The sequence below is a fragment of the Molothrus ater genome, chromosome Z, assembly GCF_012460135.2.
Source record: "Molothrus ater isolate BHLD 08-10-18 breed brown headed cowbird chromosome Z, BPBGC_Mater_1.1, whole genome shotgun sequence".
NCBI lineage: Eukaryota > Metazoa > Chordata > Aves > Passeriformes > Icteridae > Molothrus > Molothrus ater.
The window spans coordinates 55854225-55861762 of record NC_050511.2 but is presented as its reverse complement, the minus strand read 5'-3'; the positions used below and the strand labels follow the sequence as shown (position 1 = coordinate 55861762).

At 36.8% G+C, this 7538-nt stretch overlaps 1 long non-coding RNA gene across 1 annotated transcript; it reads left to right on the top strand.

The window, feature by feature from the left end:
- Positions 1-556: 556 nt before the first annotated feature.
- On the top strand, positions 557-5658 carry LOC118699392 (uncharacterized). The gene is made up of 2 exons (XR_004982068.1): positions 557-803; positions 4872-5658. It is a non-coding gene; the product is annotated as an uncharacterized LOC118699392 (long non-coding RNA).
- Positions 5659-7538: the final 1880 nt, after the last annotated feature.

The following is a 7538-nucleotide window of genomic DNA, read 5'->3' as shown; positions in this document are numbered from 1 at the left end:
GTTAGTCATCCTATTGAGAGCTCAGAATAACTCTCTTTATGTACTAGATGATATAATAGATTCCAGGAGGGAATGGGATGTGGCACAGTAAAGCAGAGGGCATAGAAAGAAAAATTTGACATCTACATGCTGTTACAGTATGTAGAATCTGGTAGCTAGTCCTGACTTAGTAATCAAAGGTCCTTCATTCCCAAAATTTTTGTGCTTTTCAGCAAACCTAGCAGAACAGGCATTAGTTCAGATTATTTTACTGTGTGTTTGATCTTTTTAGTCCAGATGTGTTTATTTCAGGTTTTGGGTTGTTTTCTCTGTAGCAGCCAGCCATAACAGCTCAGATAAAATCCAACCCGTCCATTAAATCTCTGTCTAAAACACCACAAGTTAAAAAGCAGCTAGCAGTAATTTTAAAAAGCACAGGTCTGGCCCTGACATGCTAATCTGTGCAGATTTAGATGAGTATAGGTTTTATGTTTTTATTGAAACCTTGGGAGAAAAACACACATACTGTTCAAATTCTTCACCTTTTGCTTAAAGCTTGTCTTGACTGAATCAGCTGACCATGTGGATTTTAAGGTTCCTCTGGTTCTTTTATTTTAATTTAACTTTATGTTCTTCTCTTGGTTTCTTGCATAGTTCCCTGAGGAAACAAGGCCTATGGAATTGTGTTATCTGCTTCCATGCTTCACTTTTGGAACTCTTGGCCATAACCAGCCACATCTGGCTCAAGACAAAGGGCTCAAGGAGTGAAGTTTCCAAGCTCCATAGAGAGAGACAGTGAGTGCTGCAGCTACCTCAATAGGCAGGTAGGGAAGGAGGTGGGGGTAAGGATTAAAAAGGCAGGCATCCCAAATTTTGAAGTTTGCAATATGACTCTGGTTAGATGTTGCATCCCAGTGGAAATTAAACTGGAAAAATACCAGCATGTTATTGTCAATTCGAATCAACCTATGACACATTTTTTGTTAATTACATTAGCCTCTTTTTATTCACTGATGTCATTACAGTTTCCACATTAAGAGTAAGCAGAGAAAATACTGACATGGAAATCAAATTCTTTTGTCTCCTAAGGGAACAAAACAATTGTTAGAATTATGTGATACTATTGCAGACTTCTTAAACTTCCAGCTCAAAACACTGCAATGCTCAGATAGAAACAAATTCACTTCAGTTAAGATATCCTTGCTAGCCCATTCCTGTACCCATTCCTATTATTTTAGCCAAGTGTCATAAAATCAGTTCACATAAAAATAATAATAAGTATATTTAAGTTTTGTATGATTTCTTGTATTAAAATGTCATACAAAAAACCTAGATGGGTTGGAAATAGGAATGTAGATGAAGAATGGAAGTTATTTATATGGTAATTTTCCTTTATCTGAGGTATATTTTAATATAATGAACAGTGTAATTTGTAAACAGTGACTTGAGAATCATACAGAGATATTGAATTGTATAAAGGACCATGCCCCAAATTATCCTAAATTATACTTGGAGTAGTCCTGTGCACAACAGAGATAAAATGACAGGTTTTTGTGTAATTTAAGGCACAATTTAATCTATTTTTCTCTAGCAGGGCTATTCATTATGAGCAAAATTTGAACTTGAAGGCTACATTTATCTGATAGATAGATAGATACATAATCCCTAAGAAAATGGGCTATATTCACAGCAGAGCTACAGTGGTGCAGTAAAATAAGATATACCACATTCTGCAAAAGCTTTTCATATAAGTGATAGAAATGTGTGAGGCATAAAAAGCCTCTGTTCTGACCAAACAAACAGGGTCATACAGCACCTAGACTTCTAGCTGCAACCAGTGTGAGGTTACAGGCAGCTCCAGGTAAGGAGAGAAAAAGAATATATATTGCATTAAATTTTTGAAGGCATGTAATCACAATGTTGCAATACAAATAGTTTATGAGGAACCCTTTGCCACCTCAAAGTCTTCGTATTTCTAAGAAACTCCAGATGTGTGAGATATCAGAAATATTTCCCACATGTTGAATTGAGTCACACTGCTTAGTATAAAATGCGATGGCAACAGTGTTCCAAAGGAAACTTGTGCCTGTGTTACTTTGCTGCCAAAGTTTAACTGAAAACCCTTTGATTAATGTCATTAAACTACTTCAGCACCTGAAATGAATGCTTAGTATCTTGCAGTGCTCTGTGAGAAAATAAAATTTTGCAGCATGAAATAGACATGCCAGAAGAAAACCATACATTATGAAGTGTGGCTCCCAGCAGTATAAATCCTAAAATAAAAGCTCAGAGTTGCATTTCTCCACAGTGTTAAACAGAGGGTTTGAGCTCACCAAATGCAGCTGAGCTGCAGCTTGCTAAGGCTTGCCTGTCCTGTACAGCCACAACTGGCAAGTCTGCACATACCAGCATGCAGATGAAATGCTGTTGTCTTGGGAGGCCAGCATGATGCTGTTTTTCAAATGAGTGACACATTCTGTTACCCGATACCCCCTGACAGTTTCTGTCATGACTTACATCTGCATCAGCTTCCCTCAGTGAGAAAGGTGGAAAAAATGGTAAAAAAGAAACACCTCTGGGTCTCTAAAAGTTGTTGGCTCTTTACCACAAATGTGATTAATTTTATCAATGGGAAGGCATCAGGATGAAAATGTTGACTTTGAAATGGTGACAGTCAGGGTACCATCAGTTTTAGTTTAATTACCACGATGCCTGCTTCTGTGTGCATATTTATTTTGGTGGGTTATTTTCTACTCAGGTGGTCATTAAAGGAGATAAACAGGCATTGGATGGGAAAAAAAGAATATATTAAGCTTAATTGAACAGAAGTGGACCTCTAACTTAAAATAGAGGAAGATTTGTGAAACATAGAGAAACTGACAGTGTTATGTCAGTGTAGACGTGTGGGGTGTGGACTTCATCCATCCTAACCCTACCCTGAAAAGTACATGGCAAAATAAAGCAGAAGCACTGAGCTGTCAGGTGTAATCTAGGTTAGGTCCAGATATGGTGCAGAGATGTTACAGTTCTGGAGTGCTGTTGAGACTTGGGGATTATTAGTTCAGATGTAATCCTTGAGTTAATGTGTCTTTCCTGACTCTAGATCTGATCTGACATGGCATTGCTTTGATCAGGGTGGTTCTGCAAGATAAAGCAGTGAACATACAGAAAGTGGTCCTTCACTTGGCTTGTGAAACAGTCAGGGACATAAATACCAATGCATGTTTGCTTTAAAAAAATGGGATAAAACAGCATAGGTAAGATTTTTTACATATAAAACTCACTTGTTTAAAATCTTTTCTCAGAGAAGTGTGCACCTTTTGGCTGATACACTTTCTATTTTGCAAAAATTTTTACTCGGCCTCCACAGTCCAACTATCTTCCACAGCATTTTTAGGGAAAACTTTTAGAAAAATTAAAGAACTTTCCTGGGGACTGCAATGTATTATAGGTAAAATTCAGGTAAAAAAAAAATCCAGAGACACCAGTGAGGACACTCCTGGAGAAGACTTATGGACTGTTTCCCCACAAAGAAATGGAAAAACAGATCACTTTACTCTGGAGTAAACTCTGGACAAACAACTCAGAAAGATTATCCTTACTTTTAGGCAGAGACATATCCAGGATCAATTGTTTTGTTAACACACCAAAAGTAAAAAGTAAAAATTGGTTTTTTTACTGACACTATTTCAAGCAGATTAAGGCACTTGGGGAAAACAATGAACGAGGAAAGAGAATGTTTAAAAATATAAAGCCAAATGTTTTCAGTAAGCTGAATATTTTTTTACTATGAAGACATGCATTTCTTATTTCTTAGTAAGATTCTCATTTTGTGGATTATTTGAAGGTATAATGCAATTGTACAGCTCTTAAAAATTAACAAGTTTACAAATTGTGACAGAAATTAACAAAGAAAGACAAGCTTTGTCTGCTTAGAAAGCTTAGGAAAAAGAAGTTCAAATACAGAATTTGCAAACTTTTACACGTATAAATTTTAAAAATAGCTACCTTCTAAAAAGGTTTGTCAAAATATAAATGATTTCAGTAGAGGTTGCTTCATGCTTTTAACTAATCAAATTGGGAATAGGGCCCCTTTAAATTATATTTCAATACTAAAAAAATTACAAGAAGGAAACCAAGATATATATGAAGTGTTGTCTCATTCAAATGAAACAACTACTGTCACATAACAACCAAGACAGCAATACAACATTGAAAAATAATGGTATAAAATCAGAGATAAAAATAAATAGCTTATTCTTGTTCTACAAAATATTTTAAATCAATCCTGGAACAGCAGACAAAAATAATCTCCTGTTCAGCTCTCAGATTCTCCTTGCTTTGCATGCTTTCCACTTTTCCAGGCTTTGTGAGGGTTTTCTCTTTGTCCCTCCAGCAGCTTGACCTCTGCTCACAGCAGTCAGAAGAAGCGCTCTTACATCTCTGACCCTGATCTGCGCTCCAGTCAAAGTCTTTGCTGGATTCGAGGGATTTTTTAATGTTAAACACAAACTGTGTGACTTACTAGCTCAGACAATTCAGAGAATGCCTTAAGTAGAGCTGGGCCAGGAAGAGCCCTGGAGTTTGTAAAGACTGAAAGTAGAAGATGCTTCTTTAGAGATCAGAGCATATATTCAACTAACACACAGTTTTCTGGTTTCAGGTGTGAACTTGTTATTAAAATATTCTGGATCTGTTTTCCCAGCTCTTAGTGAATACTTAAGTAATGAATAAAAGAAGTGATAATATTTATGAAATCTTTAAATTTGACACAGGTGATTTTTTTTGTAGCAGTCTTTGGCAGCAAATACACAATACAGTTGGCTTTGTTCCACTTAAAGGGTAAAAATGTTAATAAAAAACTGTACTAGCTCTCTATTTTTCTGTCACAGGTTGTTTTCAGGAAACTCTTGCCACTATCAAAAGAAAACAACTACAAGATATAAAATTCTGCAACTTTTACTGTTCAAACCCACAAATGTTTGTGCAAAACCTGCCCTTTGTTGGTCTAGTCATGTCGGAAGAAACTCAGCTCTTCTGTGAAGAGGATTTGCAAGCAAAACCCTGAGGGTGTACTTCCATAAGAAGACTTGGCTAAATTAATATCTCTTCTCCACTGGGATGCATTCCTGTTTCCTTCTGTCCTACCTGGCAACCTCACCTTACCCTCTCCATGCTACTTATCTGATCACATAATAATTTGATTCAGCTCAGAAGAATAAAAAACTGACTTGGCAAGAAAGAAAGAAAATGAAATGTTAACTTTTGGGCTGCTTGTTTTAGATTACTCTGCGATCACAACAGTAACAGAGGCAGTCTCCTCCCATGAGCCCCTCAAATCACTGGAGAAACCACCAGCTTTCTTCTGGTGAAAACTAGCTGTGTTCTCATATTTGTTGTTTATATATCATCAGTTCTTATTCTCCACTTATGCCAGCACTGAATTAGTTTTCTCTCCTTTCCCAGCTGATACTGGGACATAATTCTTCTCTCACACACTTTGTTCTTTATTTATTTAGCATACTGCTGTCCCAGCAAATCCTTGTCAGTGCTTTCCTTATGTTTGGTTTTCAACCATTTTATATCTTGATATTATTTAAAACATTAATATTTAGTCTGAAGTGATGGAAAAATGTGTCTGAGCATATATTATGAATAAATCCATTGAAGGTTTACATAGCTTCTGGCTACAAACAGGTTTAGATTAATATTAAATAAATCAAAGACTGATCCATTTTTAAAGAAGATAACTGCTGAACTGACAGAAGAGCTTGTGTTAGAGTTTTTCAAAGCTTTGAGAAAAAAAAAGTAAAATATGATAAAATTTGCTGTTATGATACCAAGTAATCTTCTAAAAAAAAAAAAGGCAACAGCTGCTGAGCAATGGGTTACTAAGGATTCCAAAAACTCCAGTTTAAGTTTCCTCATTGAACTAACCCATATTGACCCAGTAGTGTCTAGAAAACAATATCTAATTTATTCTAAAGCTCTGAACATTTTTTTTTCACTTTTGATACAGGAGAACTTTATTTTTGAAAGCCAGACATTGGTTGTTTGTGCCTGATAGAGGTGAACAGGAATTGCCAAGTGCATGGTGAGTGATGCTGAGGGTGAGCAGCAGGGAGGTGATCCCAGCTGGGCCCCAGCACATTCCCAGCTCCCTGTTTGGCAGGACACAGATTACACTGGCATCCCCAGTGCCATCCCCACGGGATCCTGTCTGTCCTGGGAGGGTGGCACACAGCCAGGACTTGTCGTAAAACTTCCCTCAGCTGAGAGTAAGGGGACTTGTAATGTACAAGCAGTTTCCCAACAGCTGTCAGACTCTGCTGGTGCTGCCTGGATTGCAGAGCCGTTTTTCCTGTCTGGCTTTCCATGGGCAGGGACCTGTAAAACACTGCCACAGTGTTTTGGAGAACTGACTTCAAGGGGATGATGGCATCAACAGGTCTCCAAATTGCTGGGATTTTGAGCATGCAATCTTTCTCAGAAGACTGCCTCTGTCTTTGTTTTTTGTGATAAGAGGGGAAGCACAGTCCAGCACTGTAAGAAAAGCCTGAAGAAAACCCAGGCAGATAAAACCAGGAAATCACATGCCCACATAAATTTTTATGTCCTTATTAACTGGTATGTGATACCACAGAGCAACCAAAGCTGTGAAATCTAGTCTGCTTCATTTGTTTAAAATCCCACATGTGAAAGAAAACCTCACACACTGTTTCAAGGAACGGCATTCAAGAAATGAAGGAATAGAGAATTTGGTGGGTTTGCAACCTGAAAAAACAATATGTGGACCACAAGCTGAAGCTGGTCTTGCAGAAATTTTAACCTCCAATTTTTACACTTTGGGGAGTATACCTGTTTTTGCTTTAGCTGTTTAAATATGCAGGAGTTTTTAACAGAGTTGCACAGGTGTGTTTGCTTGTGCATGAAAAACAGAAGTATAAGAATTTTTTCTTAGGGTTAAAAATCCTGAAGGCAACTGTGTATTCAGTTTTCCTAGAAACAAAAATAAGTTCTCATCACACATAGGGAATGGAGAGCTATTCCACTGTAGAAAACTGCATTGTGCCAAACTAAAAACAATCCTTTGAGCTGAATCATTGACCAAATCTGTTTCCTTGTGAATAAATAAGCTTTGTGAATAAATAAACTTGCAGCTCATTAGCCAAACCAAGCCCAACAATAATTGCAAAGTATATTTCTGATTGACTTTATTTGCTGCAAATATTTATTTGAGATCAAGCAGAACATTTACAGATAATCAGAGTTAAAAAAAAAGTTTATTTGTAAAGTGTATGTTATATATGTATATATACCCTAAAATCTAAATGAAAATTCAACTTGCCATTTAAGTTTTTTTGCATATTTTAGCTCTGGAATATTATCTTAGTAATCTTATTCATCAGAGCTGGTTTTTGTGTACAAACTTTTTGTAGTTCTGACTGTTCTGTCTTGAACTATGCTACATGTCCTTCCTGAGATATCTTGTTCTAGGTGTGTTGGCACTCTCTTGCTTTCATGCTGAGAGATTTGTATTTTAAATATCTTTTAAGTGA